Here is a 21,638-nt window from a genome sequence, read left to right as displayed (position 1 = left end):
CCGGCCGCGCGGGCGAGCAAGCGAGCAGGGCCTCCCGGAGGCGGCGATGAGGTAACCGACCGCCCCGCCCCTCCCGGGGAGGGTCACGGCTCAGTGACTGCCGGGCGGGCTGCCCCATTAGTGCCTAGCCCCCCAGGTGGCAGCGTGCTCCCCTCAACGGTTCCAAAACAGAAGCCCCTGCGCGCCCCCTTCCCGCTCCTCCGACACCGCTGGCTGCAGCCTGGCTGTCGTCCAGGCCCATGATGGAATCAGGCCACCTGGGGTCAGACCCGATCTCGGGCTGAGTGACCTTGGGCCAATCGTCGCATTGCGCCTGGGTCTGTGTCCCGGCATGCACCAAAGGCTGATGGCTTCAAGGCTTCCTCCTGTTTCTTGAGACCCTAAGCGCCAGATCCTTTTCTGAGCTTTCCCCTGCGTCATCTTTGAACCTGAAGCCTCAACCTGGTATTCTTGGTTTAGGGAGGAGGAAACTGAGGCTGGAGAGAGGTGTCTCAAGGTGAGGCGGGCAGTGGAACACTGGCCCAAACCTGCATCTCCTCTGAGACCCTTCCACCCTCATTACACCCACAAGGGCAAATGGCCAGAAGACCAGTGTCTCAAAGGACCAGCCTGGAGGGGAGTTAGACACAGAAGGGTTTGAGCCCGCATACAAATCTCTGCTCAGCAGCTCAGCCCCAAACCACTGCCTCAACAGGTTGGAGGAGAAGAAACAGATCCACCGGTCACTGCATGGAGCCCCTCACAGGGGCGCCTCATGCCATCTGAATTGGCAGGGTCCAGATCCCCCTCCGTGGGTAAGCACCGGAGCTTCTCGACAGTTTGGAAAGTCTGGGTTTGCCCAGCCCCCATCTGGCTCTGCCATCTTCACACATTGGGAGGAACTCCTAGGCCTCTGCCCTCCACCCAGGTACTGTGAAATGCAGACACGTGACTTTGCACCAACCAAGGTGCTCATATAGCCATATTTCAAGTCTAGCCGGTCGCCAGCATAGTGAAATGAATTAAAAAAAAAATGTCGCCGAGCAGTGGTGGCGCACGCCTTTAATCCCAGCACTTTGGAGGCAGAGCCAGGCGGATCTCTGTGAGTTCGAGACCAGCCTGGGCTACCGAGTGAGTTCCAGGAAAGGCGCAAAGCTACACAGAGAGACCCTGTCTCGAAAAACAAAACAAACAAACAAAAAAAGGTCTCCCCCTTAGGAGGGAGGGCTCTAGAACTATTTAGATATCGAGTTCTAAAGGCATTCACAGTATATTCACCTGACGCGGACCAGAGGAAGAAAGGGCAGGAGAAACTGGCCTGTGAAGGGGAGGGGCAGACCCTCCCACAGGAAGCAGGTGTCAGCAGCTGGGGGTTGTTTTCCTCCTCCCTCGCAGAGCAGCCCTAGGCCTGGTCTGATTTCATCTGATTTCACTGTGGCTTCATCCACTAGGACTGTACTGCCATACTCTAGGTCTTTACCTTCAGACTATGGACAGCTGGCGGGTTGTTGGTTTGTCTGTCTGTTTGTTTGTCTGTTTGTCTGTCTGTTTCTCTTCTCTTCCCCTTCTTGCTGGGTTTCCCTAGAAGGACTCTGCTTCAGTTTACAGGTTCCCAGCTTCTGGGTTTTACGAGCTGCTTTTTGTTTCCAGAAACAAAGAAGGGTGTAGATAAATTCAGCCCTTCCTCTTAGCACACAGCAGGAGCAGGGCAGACAACAGGCTGGTCTTCCCGGGGACTGTGTGTTCTCTAAGGCCCAGCTTCTAGACAGAGGCAAGTTCCCTTCCTTGGCTGAGCGCCCATGCCCGGCTTCCTTGGGAGTCTCAAGCGGTGCTGTGGGCAGGGCACCTCGGGGCACCTCGGGGCACCAGCGAGACTTCAAAGCCTGTGTTTGTCTGTTTTTGAAAGGAGTCTCACTTGTTATGCCTGGCTGCCCTCAAAATTGTAATCCTCCTGCGCCAGTCTTTCGGGTGCTGGGACTACCTGTGTGCAGCACTATACCTGGCTTGCACGTGTTCTTTTTTTTTTTTTTTTTTTTGGTTTTTCGAGACAGGGTTTCTCTGTGTAGTTTTGGTGCCTTTCCTGGGACTCACTTGGTAGCCCAGGCTGGCCTCGAACTCACAGAGATCCGCCTGGCTCTGCCTCCCGAGTGCTGGCACGTGTTCTTGGAACTGGAAGATGCTATCCCTGCAACCGGCCCCCAGGACCCCACAAATCCTTTGCACACCAGTTACCAACAGCACTTCTCACTTCTCCAGGCTGGTGTAGTCAAGCCCTGAGCTCAGCGCTCTGCCCATCTGGGCGCTGAGGGAGGCAGTGATTTGGCCCGAGTGTCCATAATGTACTCCATAAACATACAGAGAAGCAGAGAGATGGAAAGTCCTGGGCTGCTTCAGGGGTGGGGTGGGGTGGGGAGGTGGGGCGGTGAGTGAAGGGAGGCACTAGTGGACTGAATCTGAGGGACTTGGGAAGGGTCTGGGTACACACTGTCATGTCACCTAAGCAAGCCCTGAGAAATGAAGCACCGGAGAGTTGAGTGGACTGGGAAGCGGCCCGAGCAGGCCGGGGGGGGGGGGGGGGGGGGGGGGGGGGGGGGGGGGGGGGGGGGGGGGGGCTGCAGAGCCTCACCTTTCCCAGGTTACTGCCCTGCCTCCCAGGCGGCCATGTGAAGGTCACTCTCTGTCTGTTGGGGTTTTGTTTTGTTTTAAGACGTATCTTCAGAGCTGCCTACTGCCCCCACATGGCTTCTTTCTGGGTAGCCTGATTCGAGGCCTTCCCTGGGGTTCCACACTGCGTCAGCTTGGGGGCCTTTGCCCTGGGCTCCCCCAGGCCACATCACGGTTCTGCCTACCATCATAACACCACATCAGTTGTCCCAGCACTTCCTCACCTCCCTGAGCTCTAAACGGGGGTCCCCTATTGCACAGACACCAGCACTAAGTTGTCATCATGGTGGCCAGTCACCCTCCTGAAGGGAAATGGGACACAAAGGCACAAAGAGCCAACTCAGGTGCTGAGGGGAGGCCTTGGTGGGCGGGCCTTCCTCCCAGAGCTGTGCAGATACTTAAGCTCTCAGAACCTCTCAGAACGTCTCAGAACCTCCGTTTCCATCTCTCTAAAAGGGATGGTAACCCAGCTGGTGGTGGCAGCATACACGTGTAACCCCAGAACATAAGGGACTGTACAGCAGGGCCCTGTCTCAAAATAAACACAAAGGTTGTTAAATACGTTCAAATGATTGAAGTCAATAGTCTGGACCGCGTAGATTTGCTGTGGGACACAATGAGGTGGTACAGAGGAGAAGAGAGGGATTGGAGACAGAAAACTGTACAGAGAAAACAATCCATTTTCTATGTAAGTGTGAAGATCTGTGTGTCTACATAGTAAGCAGGCACACGTTTCTAGTTCCCTCAGCTGTGAGGACCAAAGTGACAGCCTGAATAGTAGCAAGCACATTCAGACCCAGGTCTAGGTTCTGTACTCTCTGTTCAATGACAGGAACCAGGCTCTTTGAGAAATGGCCAGCTGTAAGGTTGGGACAGGACAAACAACCCAGGACAGCCTGGGCAGCCAGGAAAAGAAGGAAATGCCAAAACAAATAAATTAGCACAAGGATGCGGTGTCAAGGGGACAGAGTAGGACAGGAAAGGGCTCCTGTGCCTGGAGCTGTTCCAGCAGTGGGATAATGTGGCAGACTCGCTCAGGTTAGATGGACTCATGAGCTGAGCACAGTGCAGCCTGTAATCGGCACAGGAGGCTGAGGCGGAGCCCCGTGAGTTTGAGGCCTGTCTAGACCGTCCAGCAAGAACCAACAACGGCTGGGAAGACGGTGGTCAGGAAAGTGCTGGGCCATGAGGACCTAAGCGGGGATGCCCTGCACCCACAGAAAAGCTGGGTGAGGCAGTAACCCCAGTGCAGGGGAGGTGGGGACAGGAGGGTCCCTAGACCATCTCAAAAAAAAAAGGATGGAGCATGACCTTCACATGTGTGCATGCTGACCCCACACATGTACACACAAATACGTGACAACTAAAAAAGCACAAAAACTGATTGGAAGTCCAAACTTATCTGATAAAAATGATTGAATACACAAACAATCCCCACAGAATAAACTTGGTTTTCTCTGAGAAGAATTTCAAAGATTGTATGTCCCCTGCCACCCATGCACTCTCAGAGCCTGCACAAGTGACTTGTTTCCTGAGAAGAGGCTGGGGGCCATAGGGCTGGGGATGGCTGGGGCACAGCACTTGTCTAGCACAGTCCTGGCTGCATCCCCAGCTCTAGAAGGAGAAAGAAAAAATCAGAAGGAAGCTGAGTATAGTAGTGACTCAGACCTTAATCCTAGCACTGGGGAGGCAGAGGAATTCCAGTTCAGGCCCAGGCTGCAGCCTGGGAGAGCTTGTCTCAGAGAGGAGCGTGTCGGGAAGGAAGGCAGGAAAGAAGGAAAATCAAGGCAGGTAGATTTCCGGCCTAGCATGTGCAAGGTTCCTGTTTAATCTCCAACATGGAAGAAATGTATAAACAAAGTTTATTTATTTATTATTTTGTTGGTTTGTTTGAGCCCAAAGTGTCATGTAGTCCTCAAACACGTGATCCTCTTGTCTGAGCATCCTGAAGCTGGAAATAAAACGCATGTGCCAGAATATCCAAGAAGCATTTTTTTTTCCTTTTGAGACAGGGTCGTATTATATAACATTGGCTGGCCTGGAACTATGTAGCCCAGGCTGGTCTTGAACTTGTGGAATCATTCTCCCATCTGAATTCTGGAATAACCAAATGTGTCACTATGATCTGTTGTAGAATGTTATTTCAAGGTGTGTTAGTTTGTTTACATTGTAAACACACTTAACTCTGTGAAGCTGTGTTACTGTGCCTGTCTAAAACACCTGATGGTCTAATAAAGAGCTGAATGGCCAGTAGCAAGGCAGGAGACAGGACAGGTGAGGCTGGCAGGAGAGAGAATATATAGAGGGAGAAATCTGGGAGAAGAAAGAGCAAGAGAACAAGGAGAGGAGGACACTAAGGGCCAGCCACACAGCCACACAGCCACACAGCCACACAGCCACACAGGCACACAGCCACACAGCCACACAGCCACCCACCACACAGCCACACAGGCACACAGCCACACAGCCACCCACCACACAGCCACACAGGCACACAGCCACCCAGCCACCCAGCCACACAGCCACACAGGCACACAGCCACACAGCCACACAGCCACCCACCACACAGCCACACAGCCACACAGCCACACAGCCACACAGGCACACAGCCACACAGTCACCCAGCCACACAGCCACACAGCCACACAGGCACACAGCAACACAGCCACCCAGCCACCCAGCCACACAGGCAGCCACTGAGTAAGAAGTAAAGAAAGGTATACAGAAATAGGGACAGATAAAAGCCCGGAGGCAAAGATAGACAGGATAACTTAAGATAAGAAAAGCTGGCAAAAAACAAGCCAAGCTAAGGCTGGACATTTATAATTAAGAATAAGCCGGGCGGTGGTGGCGCACGCCTTTAATCCCAGCACTCGGGAGCCAGAGCCAGGCGGATCTCTGTGAGTTCGAGGCCAGCCTGGGCTACCAAGTGAGTCCCAGGAAAGGCGCAAAGCTACACAGAGAAACCCTGTCTCGAAAAACCAAAAAAAAAAAAAAAAAAAAGAATAAGCCTGTGTGTGTGTGTGTGTGTGTGTGTGTGTGTGTGTGTGTGTGTGTGTGTGTGTGTGTGATTTATGTGGGAGCTGGGTGGCGGGCCCTCCAAAAGAACAAAAACAACCAACAACAATGATCTGGCCTTTACCAAGCACATTTATTTGTTTGTTTGTTTACTGATTTGTATGTTGTATGAGTACTAAGTATGCACGCATGCATGCTAGTACAGGTATCCTATATGTGCGTGAAGCCAGAGGAGCATGTTGTATGTCCCCCCCTACCATCCTCTAAGTGATTCTTTTTTAAAAATATTTTTATTATTTTTAATTTAAAAAAATTATGTGTGCAGCCAAGCATGGTGGCACACACCTTTAGTCCCAGCACTCGGGAGGCAGAGGAAGGTGGATCTCTGTGAGTTCCAGGTCAGCCAGGTCTGTCTAAAAAGCAAAAAATGTGTGTGTGTGTGTGTGTGTGTGTGTGTGTGTGTGTGTGTGTGTTGGCTACACTCAACTCAGGCCCTTGATGTTAACTGAGATCATTCTAAGGATGCCAAGTCTACAAAACGATATAAACAGTTGATGAATAAAACACTATTTTTTCTCCCCAAACACGAGCTAGTTCTGAAGTTCAAGCGGGACATAGAGGGTGCTGCTTTGTGTATGCGTGTTTTGTGTTTTTTATTTTTTGTCTTTTTTGTTGTTGTTGTTGTTGCTTTTGTTTGTTTGTTTGTTTTTCTGTTTGAGGCAGGATCTCACTATATAGACCAGGATGACCTGGAACTCACAGACATCTGCCTGTTTCTGCCTCCTGAAAGCTGAGGTTAACTCGTGCTCTGGCAGGCACACTTTGGAAAGGGTAGAAGACAAGAAGAAGTGAAGTTTCCTGGTACAGGACGGAGTCCAGAAAGAGTCCAAGTACATGTGGAAGTGCAGTCTATGATAAAAATGCAACTGCAGCTCTGTGGAGAAAGATGAATATTCAGTATGTGGTGTGGAGGCGACTAGGGAACTGTGAAGGGGAGGGGAGGTTGGAGCCCTCCTTCATTCCTACACCCAGCCAGATGGAGGGGGAGTGAGATGTGAGCGCGCAGCACATCAGACAAGTACTCGAAAGAAGTGTAAGAAAGCCGCAGAAAAACCCGGGGGATGGTCGAGAGCACTGACTGCTCCTGCAGAGGATCCGAGCACCATTCCCAGTGTCCACGGGCAGCTCTCAACTACCTGTGACACACACACACACTCACACACACGCACGCACGCATGTGCGCACACGCACGCACGCGCACACACACACACACGCGCACAAGGAAAAAGGAAGAAAGACAACACCATATTGACATGGAAGAGGAAAAGGGGGAACAAAGTGAGGACTGGAGGCATGAAGACAAATCAGTAGAATGTAACCAACAACCACACGGAAAATAGGCGCAAAGTATGAAACCGCTCCCCAGAAAAGAGCAATTGCCCAGGAATACATGAATGTAGGCCCGTTTAAAATGCCATATCGGGGGGCTGGAGAGATGGCTCAGTGGTTAAGAGCACTGGCTGCTCTTCCAGAGGTCCTGAGTTCAATTCCCAGCAACCACATGGTGGCTCACAACCATCTGTAATGAGATCTGGTGCCCTCTTCTGGCTTGCAGGCGTACACGCAGGCAGAACATTGTATACATAATTAATAAATAAATCTTTAAAAAAAAAAAAAAAAAAAAATGCCGTATCGGGGCTGAGAGATGCTCAGCGCTTAAGAGCACTTGCTCTTGCAGAGGTCCTGGTTCAGTTCCCAGCACCCCACATGTGGCTCACAACCATCTGTAACTCCAGTTCTCTCCTCAGACCTCTGAAGCACCCACGTGGTGCACATACATACACTTACCCACAAAAGGAAAAGTAAGCAAATCTAAAGAATCAATTAACTAAATAAAAACAAACACAGTAAGATGACATTCTTCACATGCCAGCTTGGAATAAGCTGTTGTAGAATGTACATGTTGCAGAATGTACACGTTGTAGACTATACATGTTGCAGAATGTACATGTTGCAGAATGTACATGTTGTAGAATGTAGATGTGGAAAGCCTTGCTCCTAGCCAGTGGGAGTGTGGCTGGAAGGTCATTTTAGCTATAGGTGTCAGAATTACCAATGTGCCTATCTGTGACCCAGAAATTCCTATCTGGGGATTATCTGCCTGTGTACACGATGAACAAGGTGCTTTCTGCAGATATGGCTCTGACAGTTTATCTTGGTTGGCAACGTGACTGGACCTGGGATCAACCGAGAGGCAGGCCCCTGGGCACACCTGTGAGGGCTTTCTTGATTAAACAACTGCCCCTGAATGTGGTGGTACCTCCCAGCAGTGGCCCAGATAGAAGGAGGCTGGGCGGGGAGCTTTTGCATTTTGCCCGATGCCTTCACGTCTTGCTGGTGAATAGACACAGCTGTTCTTTGCTGCCATCACAACCCAACTTTCTCAGATTTCGAATGTGGACTGGAGACTAGTGGCTCTCCAGGAATTCTCTAGGCCTTTAGCACCAGGTTGGGTGGCTGAAAATTATTTGATTTTATGTGTGTGCGTGGAGGTGTTTTGTCTGTGCACCACGTTAGAAGGGTGTGAGCCGCCATGTGTTGCTGGGAATCAAACCCAGGTACTCTGAAAGAGCAATAAAGAGCAGTGCTCTTAATTGATGAGCCTTTCCTCCATCCCCTAAATCCTTCTAATATAGATTCTTTTTCTTTTCTTTCTCTCCCTTTTTTTTTTTCTGTTTATTTTTATTTATTTATTTTTTTTGGTTTTTCGAGACAGGGTTTCTCTGTGTAGCTTTGCGCCTTTCCTGGAACTCGCTTTGGAGACCAGGCTGGCCTCGAACTCACAGAGATCCGCCTGGCTCTGCCTCCCGAGTGCTGGGATTAAAGGCGTGCTCCACCACCGCCCGGCTTATTTGTTTGTTTTTTCGAGACAGGGTTTCTCTGTGTAGCCCTGGCTGTCCTGGATCTCGCTCTGTAGATCAGGCTGGCCTTGAACTCAGAGATCCACGTGACTCTGCCTCCTGAGTGCTGGGATTAAAGGCGTGCTCCACCCCCACCACCCAGTGGCTAATATATATTAAGTCTATCAGTTGTCTCTCTAGGAAACCCTGACTAATACAGTTGTTCCGGTGACACTCATGACAAGTTTATTTGAATCACCCAAGGCTGGTGCTAACTGGATCCTCTGCCCCTGAGTGGAAACCACACTGTCTATCTGGAGAAGGGCACAGGGATTCCTCTGTAATGTATCAGTAACAGGAAAACAGGTATAGTGCAATGCAGAACAGTGCACTGTTGTAAAATAGTAGTTTAAAAATGTGTTACATTTGTTTGTGCTGTGGAACATTTGTTTAATGATGCAAAGATGTGTTGCATTCTTTTATGTTGCATTTGTTTAACTCTGTGAAGCTGTGTTACTGTGCCTGTCTAAAATATCTGATTGGTCTAATAAAGAGCTGAATGGCCATTAGCAAGGCAGGAAAAAAGATAGGCAGGGCTGGCAGGCACAGAGAATAAATAGGAGAGAGAAAAGGAGAAAGATAGAGGAACGAGAAAAGGAGAAGGGGGCCTGAAGAGATGGCTCAGAGATTAAGAGCACTGACTGCTCTTCCAGAGGTCCTGAGTTCAATTCCCAGCCACCACATGGTGGCTCACAACCATTTGTAATGGGATCTGGTGCCCTTTTCTGGTCATACATGCTGTATACATAATAAATAAATAAATCTTTAAAAAAAGAAAAAAAGAAGAAAAAGAAAGAAAAGGAGGACACCAGGGGCCAGCCACCCAGCTACACAGCCAGCCACGGAGTAAGAAGGAAAGAAAGGTATATGGAATAGAGAAAGATAAAGAAAGATAAAAGGCCAGAAGCAAAAGGTAGATGGGATAATTTAAGAAAAGCTGGCAAAAAAAAAAAAAAAAGCTGGCAAGAAACAAGCCAAGCTAAGGCCGGGCATTTGTAGAAAAGAAAAAGTCTCCATGTGATTTATTTATCTGGGAGCTGGGTGGCAGCCCCCAAAGAGTAAAGAGCCAAAAGAGTAAAATAAACAACCAACAGCAGTGTATTCCATTTGTTGTACATGACTGACCTCTGGGGCCAAGCAACCTCCACCTGGGGGGGCGGGGGTTCAGCTGCGCCTTTGGAAAAGGCTCATCCCAGCTGGGCTTGTTGGCTGTTTACAGCCCCTCCTAGAGGGAAGGGGAGGGTCAGGAGACCTTCACTGAGTATCCAGCTGTTCTTTACCATTAGTTGTTTGCAACTCTTCTTTTGCACATGGAGGGGCTAGAGTATAGGTGGGAGAGCACTGGGGGATGCCTCCATCCATGCAGCTATGGAAAAGCAAAGACCTCCAGTGTGACTTTTTAAGACCCCCCCTCAGGTAACCCATTACCTATGCTCTGCAAATAAATAAGTGGAATAAACTTAGTCTCCTCCAGATTGAGCGCTGGTGGAATTGTCCCTCATTTGGTTTGTCATGGGGTCTTGGGAGGAGGAGGTACATGTTCTTTCCCCTGTCAAGGAATTTTAACTACACAATTTGTATGTAAGATAGAAAAATCAAGCCAGGCATGGTGGTGCATTCCTTTAATCCCAGCATTTGGAAGGCAGAGTCAGGTGATCTCTGTTCAATTCAAGGTCAGTATGGTCTACATAAAGAGAGTCCCGGTCTACCTGGAGATACACAGTGTGACCCTGTCTCTAAAGAGCAAAGAAAGCTAGGCTGTGGTGTGTACACCTTTAATTCCAGCACTTGGGAAGCAGAGTCTCCTTGATTGAGTTTGAGGCCAGCCTGGTCTACATAGTGAGCTCCAGGACAGCTAGGGCTACAGAGTAAGACCTTGTCTCAACAAACAAACAAACAAACAAAAAACCCAAAATGAAAAACAACCAAAAAAAGGGGGAAAAATAATAATAACCATATTGGTTCCCTTTGGAGAGAGGAATGGTTTCCTTCCTTTTTTTTTTTTTTTTTCTTTTGTGCTGTAATAAAATCCAGGGCATTGTGTATTCCAGTATACTAGTCTACTTAGCCTTTGATAGCCCCAAACCACAGTTTTCAGATGTAAACTTCATACTCCCTCTATTGCAGGCACCTGGAATGAGACCACGTGCCCGTATTGTGCCAGTGGCCATAGCTGTATGTGGCAGGGTATGGCTGAAGCATCACTGGGACTCACAGAAGACAAGAATACCCCTCATGTTCATCCACTGACAGGGACTGGCCCAGAAATCCTGAGGTGGGTCCATCTGCGTGCATAGGGAATGAGCCCCAGAAATTACTATCAAATGGAAGTAGCAGCAGGGATGAGGATTTACTCAGTGCAAAGCTGCTTGCCTAGCCTAACTCAGGGGGCCCTGAGTTCAAATCCCCAGCATAAGAAACCAACAGCAAAAGCATGTCGGCAGTGTGCCAGCAATGGTCAGATGTGATTGTTAGAAGTTTCTCCAGGGTTTGCTTGGAAACATGAATGTTCTGGTCCTGGAAGAAACCTAAAATCTTCTGGGCATTGTGGTACATGCCTGTAAACCCAGAAGGACTGCTGCAAGTTTGATGCCAGCCTGGGCTACATAGTGAGGCCAGCCTGGGCTACACAGTGAGGCCAGCAGGGGCCGTAGTGAAACTCTGTTTCAAAAAACAAACAAACCCCCAAACAAGCAGCTAATAATAACAGTCCCACTTTGTCTTCTAGGAACTAAGGCCTGGAAAAGTATGGGAGGGAATACTGGGCATTTTTTCCCTGGTACAGTGATATGACAAAGCCCATGTGCCTCACAGGAGGCTTGGAGAACTGGGCCTGGCCCCCTGCCTCAGTTTCTCCCTGTGTGCATTAAGCCTTTGCCATACCACTTATGCTGAGGCCCTTCCTCCTCTACCAACACCTCCTTCCCTTGTTATTTTTAATTTTTTCCATTTATTTATTTATTTATTTTTGTTTTTTTGGGACAGGGTTCCTTTGTGTAACATTGGCTCTCCTGGGACTCACTCTGTAGACCAGGCTGGCCTTGAATTCACAGAGATCCACCTGCCTCTGCCTCCCGATTGCTGGGATTAAAGGCGTGCGCCACCACTGCCCAGCCTTTTGTTTGTTTCTTAAAATTGTATGTGTCTGGTGTTTTGCCTGTGTCTCCTTGCCCAGCATCTGTGTACAACAGTGTTGTGGCAGTCAGAGGAGGTGGTCAGATCCCCTGGGACTGGAGTTACTGATGGTTGTAAGCAGCCATGTGGGTGCTGCGAGCCAAACTCTGGTCCTCTGGCAGAGCAGTAAGTGCTCCTAACCCACGAGCCATCTCTCCAGCACCTATTCTTTTTTATTATTAGTTTTATCTGTTGACAGTTTCAGGCATGTCTGTGATTCAGTTCGATGCCACATGCCCCCTGTACGTCTCACAGTCCCTCCTCCAACTGTTGTCTTGTGGTCTAGAGTTTAAGGACAGCCACCTGCATGGGTGCAGCTGCTGTTCACCAGAGCAGGGGCAGTTCACCAGTACCTACACCACTGAAGACATTGCTTCTCACTCCCCCATCAACAGCCAATAGTTCTCCAGGGAGGGGTAGGGCCCTGTGACCCCCTCCTTCACTCATGACCAGATGTTGACAGGTCTAGTCTTGTGCAGACACAGTGTAGGCAATCTTAGCTGCTGAGGGTTCATGATTGTGGAAGTCATGTCATACCCAGAGATAGCATTTCCTGGCCCTTATCATCATCATCTGTTAGGGTCCTGGAGAAGTCCCATAAAAGACCACCATCCATATATGCAATCAACAAGAGCGTTTTTATTCCAGCATGCTGGGGCCTGCCGTCCCACACAAAGGCAAAATGGTGGAGGTCCCGAGAGGAGCCCCACAGGCTCCTTTTAAGCACAGCCAAGGGGCGTTCCTAGAGCAGTTAGGTCATTTTAGATATGATTGGCTTAAGCAAGTGACAATCATATTAGTATGTTCTAATTGGCCAGGGCTTGTCAGGGGCTGGTCAGGGCTACAGTTTTCCATTTTGGGTCAGGCCTAGACAAGTCCCAGGCTTTGTCCTTGAGCTGCTGTGGAGGCTGGCTGGCTTGGCATGTACTGACCATGGGGGCTGGCTCAGTGGCCCAGGCTTGGTGAGTCCTGTCTCCCTTGTCCCTGTGGTCAGGGGCACCAGTGATTATTTGTCCTTTGTTGGTGGCTCTTTCAGAAACTGCTTGTTCAGTCTCAGGAAACTGAAAATGAGGCCTGGTCTCTAAGAGAAGACTGAGCAGCCTGTTATGGCATCTGCTCGGTCCTCTCTCTCATCTAGCATGTTTTGTTTTTGTTGTTTTTTTTCCAAGACAGGGTTTCTCTGTTTAACAGTGCTGGCTGTCCTGAAACTTGCTCTGTAGACCAGGCTGGCCTTGATCTGCCTGCCTTTGCCTCCTAAGTGGTGGGATTAAAGGTGTGCTCCACTATGCGTGGTCTTCAAATGGCTTCCTTATTCATCCTTAGTTTTGGTTAACCCTCTCCTTAACCTTCCTCTTCTCTTTCTTATTATTTTAAAATGTGTGTGCATGTATGAGTGTGTGTGTGTACCACCTATGTGCAGTGCCTGCAGAGGTCGGAAGGGATTGGCTCATAGTTGTGAGCCACTGTGTGGGTGATGGGAACCAACCCGGGGTCCTCTGAAAGAGCAGCAAGTGCTCTTAACCACTGAGTCATCTCTCCAGACACCCCTCTACTTCCTTATCACCCCCCACACTGTCCCCTGCACCCTCAGATTCCCTCCATTTGCTTTCACATTCCATGGGTTCCTGCCCTGCCTCCCTCAGGCCTCTTCTCCCCTCATGCTGGGGCCATTCTTACTGTCTCTAGGTGGACGGAGCAGAACCGTGCTAAGGTTCTACCCACGCCTGAGATGAAGGCCGAGGCTGAAGGGGGAGAGTGACCCAAGGGTGGGGCTGGTCCAGTCCTCATGTCCTCCACCCAAACTTTCTCAATTCCTTCCTTCCCCAGGTCATCTGTCCTTGTTCTTCCTTGCCCATTGTCCTCCATAGGAGCAGCCATCCTGTGTCCACACTCTTCTGGCTTCAGCAGAGAAGGGGTGGAGACAGGGAGGCCTACAAGGCCCTCGGAGGCTCAAAATGCAGACTGTGGGGGTGCTGATCCCTGCAGCTGCTCCCCAGGGGTACACTCAGGAAGCTGGGTCAGGGGAGGAAGGTAACAGGTGACAGTCTTTCTTTTCAAGGCACAAACACTGTGCTACTCTACTGGGCAGGTCAGAGACTCAGGCTGCATTGGCCTGGATTTTTCCAAACCCAGACTTTCAGTTAACAATGAGGTGTGTGCAATCAAGGGCCTTGGCTGGCTCTGGCTACTGGAGTCCCCAGAGCAGCACACACAAGGTTGAGCTGGAGCAGTGGCAGGGAACTTTCCCTCTTTTTGCAGAAGTTAGGCCAGTGGGCAGCAGTGTGAGGCGGGCAGGAGGCGGGGCTGATGGGGTACATGTACAGGACCTTCTAGAAACAGAAGTCTCTGGGGCCAGAAAGTAACCCTGCCAGAAGAACTCCCTGGGAACCAGGCTAGTGTGAGGTTTATGACCAATGGCAGGTCTTGGTGGTGGGTAGCTGCTGTGGGCAGGTCTTCTCTGGGTTGCTGTCCTCTTGAAATCCAGAATAGCTATGACTGGCCACACGAGACCCTCTTCCCCATGGAAGGAGGGGAGGGCTCATAATTCAACCCAGGAGGTAGTGCATGGTAGAAATGGTTGTCATTGGCTGGGGGAGGAAAGGGAAACTTCCTCAGCAGCTGGTGTAGTGCCTGAAAACTGTCCATGCTCCTGTAAGCAACAGTCCTTAAATTCATGGCTTCACCATGCTAGACTTAGGTAGAATCCTTTGATTTCTGTTGTTGGTCCTGTCTGGGTGAATGTCTATTGTTCACGGCTTCCCAGGAAGTCACACAACACTTGGTACCCAAACAGGACCATGACTGAACCAAAGATAAGTTGGGAGAAGCAGCTTCGCTGTCCTGCTATGGGTGATAAGACATACAGTGAGGCTGCTCCATTGAAGATGAGTGTCGGTAGGAGAGGGCGTCTCCTGGGGTGGCTGTTGTCTTCGGTTTGCTACACTTCTTTTATGAATGGGGTCCACCACATGAACTCAGGGATGCCCCCCTAAGCTGCTGATGATCCGGGACTGTAAGCAGGCTGTGGTGGCTCTCGTGTGACCTTTGCAGTGGGTGACAAGACATGCATTGCAGGGCCAGCTCTCTGCTCAGAAAGAGCTTGCCTGTGTAAGGGAGGACGGACAACGAAAATGTCCTCACAGCTGTCTAAATTGGCGCGGATGGGATGGGAGTGTGGGCTTGTCCATTTCTTATGGTGTGTGTGTGTGTGTGTGTATGTGTGTGTGTGTGTGTGTGTGTAGCACAAATTAATCTGTGCTTAAGAGCACTTCCTAGTATCCAAAAACTCAGAACCCACCGGAAGAATCGGACAGTGAGTGGAAGTGGGAGTGCCAGGACCCATCAGATTTGACTTTTCGTACAGAAGTAATAAAGCCCATGGTTCAGCATGTAGATGGAGTCCTGAATAATGGCCCAGTACAGAAAAGCTAAGAACTGGGAACAAAGTTGCTTCTGAACTCTTTGAATTGCAAATTTTTTGTTGGTTGTTTTTATTTAAAGTTTTTTTAAAAAGTAGGTGTTTGTGTGTGATGTGCACATGAACGCAGGTGCCCACAGAATCGAGAAGGTGTCACATCCTTTGGAGCTGGAGTGACAGGCAGTTGTGAGCTGCCTGATGTAAGTGTTGGGACCAAAGGTGAGTCCTATGGAGCCCTCTCAAGCACTGCGCCATCTCTCTAGTCTGTTCTTATTTATTTTGAATTTTCTAAAAATGCATTTTATGCATATGGATGCTTTGTCTGCATGCATGTCTGTGTACTACATACTTGCCGCCTTTTGTCCACAGAGGCCAGAAGAGGAGGGGGTCATAGCTCTGGGATTGGAATTACAGTTGTGAGCTGCCATGTGGGTGCTGGGAATCAAACCTGCTTCTTCTGGGAGAAGAGCCAGTGTTCTTAACCTCTAAGCCATCTCTCCAGCCCAGTTATTTTTCTGACAAAGGGTTTTATATAGTCCAGGGTGGCCTCTTCTTCTTCTTCTTCTTCTTCTTCTTCTTCTTCTTCTTCTTCTTCTTCTTCTTCTCCTCCTCCTCCTCCTCCTCCTCCTCCTTCTTTTTAATTAATTAATTATTTTTTTTCTATTATCAGCTTGATACAGTACAAATTCTTATCCTAATAGTGAAATGTTTCACTAAAGCTTGCCCAGTGATTGAGTAAACCAAAACTTACTATAAGCCACAGTCATCCTAGGGCCCCCCTGCTATGTAGCCTCCAGGGTGGCTTCTAACTTGCTATGTAACTGAGGCCAGCCTTGAACTCCAGATCCTCCTGCCTCCACTTTCTAAGTATTAGAACTTTTAGATGAGAAATAAGAGAATCTCTCACTGTTTGACTTAGGAGGCCACGGGACATGGGGATGTAGAGCAACTGACTGCTGTAACTGCTCGTTCATCCTCAAGACAAAGACTGCATATAACCTGAGGCATTTACTGGAGGGAGACCAGTCCCTGAAGGACTGGGTCATACAAGTCATTAGGTTTACTCAGCCAGTTTACTGCCAGCCGAGGTCTCCAAGAATATCCAGGGCTAGAAGACAGAGGAAGGACAGGCAGGACTGAAGGAAGCAGCCATGTGCCAGGGGTTTCCTGATGGTCAGGGTATCAGGCTTGGCAATCTGAACGCAGGGGAGTCCAGTGGATTCAGCAGGGACTGTGGACGAGTAGGAGGCTTCAGTGTTGTGCTGCAAGCTTCAGATACATACAAAGTAGGATCTCAGCTGATTGTGACAAGCCAACACCTGGAAGAAGCCAAGGGCCTTCCAGAGGTCAAGCTGAGGCTTAAAAGGAGTCTTGGTGATACTGGCTTTTGATTATTAGCCGTTTCCTACTATGAATTTTCCGTGTGCTATTGTACCTTTTCCATCATTTATTGGGCACCATTTCCGCTCTACTAAAGGAATATTTAGATAAACTTCTGCGCTGACAGCTATGCACAGCCAGAACCTGAGTTCAAGCCTCCCTGTAATTATCGTCATTGGCAGCATCCGGCCAGGTCCATCCCCAGACTGAGGAAAGTACCTTATCAGAGATACCTCTGTACTCTCTAAGAACAGACTTCAAGTGTCCAGATGAGGAAGAGTCAGATGGGGAAGTACTAGCTGGGTAAAAAAGAGATGAGAAGAACCTAGTTGAGGCAGAATTAAGGTGAGAGAATTAAGATAGAACTTAGAGGGGACAATAGATAAATATAGAGAGAAATCGGGAAAGAAAAGAGCTAGACATGAGAACAGAACTGAAGCTGTGTAGATAGAATTTTATCCCAGAGGAATAAAGTAGATGGACAAAGAGCTCGGTGTACTTAGATTCTTTTCCCGAAAATAATTCTCACCGTTTGCAGTTTCTCTCTGGGCCCTGGGAAGAAGATTATTAAGGCTGGCCCTATAATAATATACAAGAGGGTTGGATCTCTTCCACCTCCAGGGGTAGCCAGCGGCAGCAGCGGCCATGCCCAGGCACAGCTGAAATCAGCCTCACTTGCATCTTGGCCCTAGGCCGGGCCAGAAACACAAACTGAGCCTGCCAAGCCCTGAGGGGTGGAGAGATGTGCAGTGTCCCCTAGTGACACCCCAGGAGGGTTAATATCTACAATACATAAATTAAAAAACAAAAAACTGGACATTAAGAAAACAACCCAATTAAAAAATGGGGTACAGCCGGGTGGTGGTGGCGCACGCCTTTAATCCCAGCACTCGGGAGGCAGAGCTCGGCGGATCTCTGTGAGTTCGAGGCCAGCCTGGACTACCAAGTGAGTTCCAGGAAAGGCGCAAAGCTACACAGAGAAACCCTGTCTCGAAAAACCAAAAAAAAAAAAAAAAAAAAAAAAATGGGGTACAGAGCTAAACAGCGAATTCTCAAAGGATGAAACACAAATGTCTGAGAAACACTGAAATGTTCAGTATTCTTAGTCATTAAGGAAATGCAAATCAAAACTTCTTTGACAACACTAGTCAGAATGGGCAAGATCAATAAACGAATTGAAAGCTCATACTGGCAAGGATGTGGAGTAAGAGGAACAGTCATCTACTGCTAGTGAGAGTGAAAATTTGTGCAGCCACCATGGAAATCAGGGAGGAGAGTCCTCAGAAAGATGGGACTAGCTCTACCTCAAGATTTGGCTACACCACTCTTGGACATCTACCCAAACAACTCTACATCCTACCACAGAGACATGAGCTCAACCACGTTCATTGCTGCTCTGTTCATAAGAGCCAGAAGCTGGCAACAGCCTAGATTTCCAGCAACAGAGGGATGGATCAGGAAAATGTGGTACATTTACACAATGCAATATTACTCAGCTGTTTAAAAAAATGAAATTCTCAGGTAAATGGATGGAGCTCGAAAAAACCATTTTGAGTGAAGACAAATGGTATGTATGTATTTGCTTATATGTGGCTGTTAGTTTTGAAGCCTTCAATGGGCATGCCACAATCTGTATAACCTTAGAAGTTAGGTATAGAGTGAAGACTAGGGTGGAGGGGATGATCTTCTGAGGAAGGAGAAACAGAATAGATACTTAGGGACTTATGGAGAGGTTTGGGGGGTCTGGAACAGAAGGACTGAACAGAGGGAGTGAGGAAGAGGGGGAGGGAGGGGAGGGACAGCTAAACTAGGGGACATTGGAGGACATATGGAAACCTTCTACAGTAGAAGATTTTTGTTTGTTTGTTTGTTTGTTTGTTTCTCTGTGTAGTTTCGGTGCCTGTCCTGGATCTCACTCTGTAGACCAGACTGGCGTCAACTCACAGAGCTCCGCCTGGCTCTGCCTCCCGAGTGCTGGGATTAAAGGCGTGTGCCAACGCCACCCAGCGAAGATTCTTTTTTTTTTTAAATAAGTTTTTTTTTTAATACTTTTTGTTTGTTTGTTTTTTGAGACATGAGTTTCTCTGTGCAGCTTTGCGCCTGTCCTGGAACTCACTTGGTAGCCCAGGCTGGCCTTGAACTCAGAGATCCACCTGGCTTTGCCTGCCGAGTGCTAGGATTAAAGGTGTGCGCTACCACCGCCTGGCCTGAATACTTTTTTAAACCTTATTTTATGCATTGTGTGAGGGTGGCAGATCCCCTGGAACAGGAGTTACGGACAGTTGTGAGCTGCCATGTGGGTGCTGGGAATTGAACCTGGGTCCTCTGGAAGAACAGCCAATGCTCTTAACCCCTGAACCATCTCTCCACCCCCCTCCAAGATTCTTAATATATATACATATATATGTACACACACACACACACACACACACACACACACACACACACACACACACCTAAGCCAGGACACCAGGACACAGAGGCAGAGGCAGGTGAATCTCTGTGAGTGAAACCCTGTCTTGAAAAACAAAACAAAAATCCACAACAAAAACCAAAACAAACCTAAATGAAATCACCAAATAACAGGGAAACAAAGCCTCAACTAGACAACTAAACAGCTCTTGCCACCAAACGAAAACTCCAGTGCCAGGAATGTGTTACACTGTTGGCCAGAAGGGCCCCATGGAAACCCCAACCAACTCAGGCTTTAGTCAAGCCTATTGTTTGCTCTGCACAGAGGATGGTAAGGTCCTTCTGCTGCAGACACTTTCATACCTGACTGTCCACTTTTGGGGGGAGTTGAGCTGGTGCCTCCCGAGAGCCTTCACCCCTACTGAATGGCGTTCATGGTAGTAGAAGGTACTCTGCATGCTACCAGAGAAAGGTAAACACCAACCCAGCTACAAACCTTTCTTTCCATCTACAATGGTGACCTGCCTACGTGATACACTGGTCAATAGTGGCACAGGAGCTGTGAGAGTAACCAACCACTATCTGATTGGATGTAAGGCCCCTCCATGAGATGGAACACATGCCTGACAGGTGGTCAAGACCCTGAGGCCAGATAGGCCATAGATCTAGGGAAAAACCAAATACTACTGTTCTACTAAAAGAATGTAGCAATGAAATGACTCCTAATAACATTCTGCTATACTCATAGATCGGTGATTTCCTCAGCCATCATGAGAGAAGCTTCCATCTTCAGTAGATGGGAACAAACACAGAGATCCCCAGCTGGACATTGTGCAGAGAGTGAGACCTTGGAACACTCAGTCCTAAATGGGACATCTCCATTAAATCCCTCTCTTCAGGGCTCAGGGAAATTTGCAGAAGAGGAGGTGGAGAGATTTAAGAGCCAGTGGGGTTGGAAGACACCAAGAAAACAATGCCTTCTAGCCACAACCAGAGTAACCTACATACGACTTCAGAGACTGTGGCAGCATGCACAGGGCCTGCACAGGTCCAAGCCAGATGGATTCCCAGCACTGAGAGTGGGAAGTGAACACGTGCTCCCATCCCTAACCAAGAAGCTATCTACAAACCACATTTATTAAGGGCAGGCCCCCTGTCCAGCAGTAGACAGCCAACTCAAAATGAACTCAATGGTGTTTTGGGAGGTTTTTTTTTTTTTTCTTAATGTTTTGTCTGGGAATTTTTTACCTCGCTGGTCTTTTGCTTACATAGTATGGTTTCTAGTTTGTGTTTTCTGCATATATTTATGCTGCTGCTCCTTTTTTCTTTTTTTTTTGTTTTTTGGTTTTTCGAGACAGGGTTTCTCTGTGTAGCTTTGCGCCTTTCCTGGTACTCGTTTTGGAGACCAGGCTGGCCTCGAACTCACAGAGATCCGCCTGGCTCTGCCTCCCGAGTGCTGGGATTAAAGGCGTGCGCCACCACCGCCCGGCTTCTTTTTTTTTTTAAAGATAACTTATTTTTATTTTATGTGCATTGGTGTTTTGCCTGTATGTATGTCTGTGTATGAATGTGTCAGATCTCCTGGAACTGGAGTCACAGACAGTTGTGAGCTGCCATGTGGGTGCTGGGAATTGAACCTGTGTCCTCTGGAAGGGCAGCCAGTGCTCTTAACTGCTGAGCCATCTCTCCAGCCCCCCTTTTTTCTTTTCTATGGTTGTTTTGTTCTATCCTGGTTTTTTTTTTTTTTTTTTTTTTAATTTGCCTGTTTGTTTTCTACAGAGAGAAGGAATGCATGGAGTTGCATGGATGGGGAGGGGAAACCATGATCAGAATATATTGTACGCAAAAAACTACTAAAAAGTTATTCAGATGCCTTGTCCAAAGAAAAAAGTTTCATTATATGTTAAACTCTGAGTCCCTCTCTCTCTCTCTCTATTTATTTTTTTTGGTTTTTCGAGACAGGGTTTCTCTGTGTAGTTTTGCACCTTTCCTGGAACTCACTCTGTCACTCTGTAGACCAGGCTGGCGTCGAACTCACAGAGATCCGCCTGGCTCTGCCTCCCGAGTGCTGGGATTAAAGACGTGTGCCACCACCACCCGGCTAACCTCTGAGTCTCTTAAAAATGTAAAGAAGCACCTGAAATAATCTGCTAGGATGAAAAATAAGTCTATCCAGGGTACAGGGTACAGGCACTGGGCAGAGCTCTTGGGAATTTTGTGGCACTGATAATACCCAACAAGGTAACAGAAACCCCTACAACAGCCGGTGTCTATTAATGTACAAACAGGCTGGCCGTTGGTGGCACACGCCTTCAATCCCAGCACTTGGGAAGCAGAGGTGAATTCAAGGCCAGCCTAGTCTACAAAGAGACTTCCAGGACAGCTGGAACACAGAGAAACTTTGTCTGAAAAAAATTAAAAAAAAGTCAGTTAAAAAGTTTAAATGATGAAGGCGCTGTGGTGGGAAACGGCACATTCAGAATGTTTTTGGATGATAATTCCAGTGGCTAGGGATGTTCTCTTTCTACTAGTTGATGCCTTACAAATCACAAAGGTAATTGCCGCTGCTACGGACTGCACCCTAGAACTGGATGTAAGTCCCTATTGCTGAAGACACCATAAGCTATGTTGTA

General features: G+C 48.4%; 1 long non-coding RNA gene across 1 annotated transcript; it reads left to right on the top strand.

Moving 5' to 3' along the window:
• Positions 1–797: 797 nt before the first annotated feature.
• On the top strand, positions 798–20,738 carry LOC128109172 (uncharacterized). Its single transcript, XR_008217711.1, has 3 exons — positions 798–907; positions 10,749–10,896; positions 19,754–20,738. It is a non-coding gene; the product is annotated as an uncharacterized LOC128109172 (long non-coding RNA).
• Positions 20,739–21,638: the final 900 nt, after the last annotated feature.

The sequence above is a fragment of the Peromyscus californicus genome, unplaced genomic scaffold, assembly GCF_007827085.1.
Source record: "Peromyscus californicus insignis strain IS unplaced genomic scaffold, ASM782708v3 Scaffold_13__1_contigs__length_99412109, whole genome shotgun sequence".
In the NCBI taxonomy this organism is placed as follows: Eukaryota; Metazoa; Chordata; class Mammalia; order Rodentia; family Cricetidae; genus Peromyscus; species Peromyscus californicus.
This window is presented reverse-complemented; position numbering and strand designations above follow the sequence as displayed.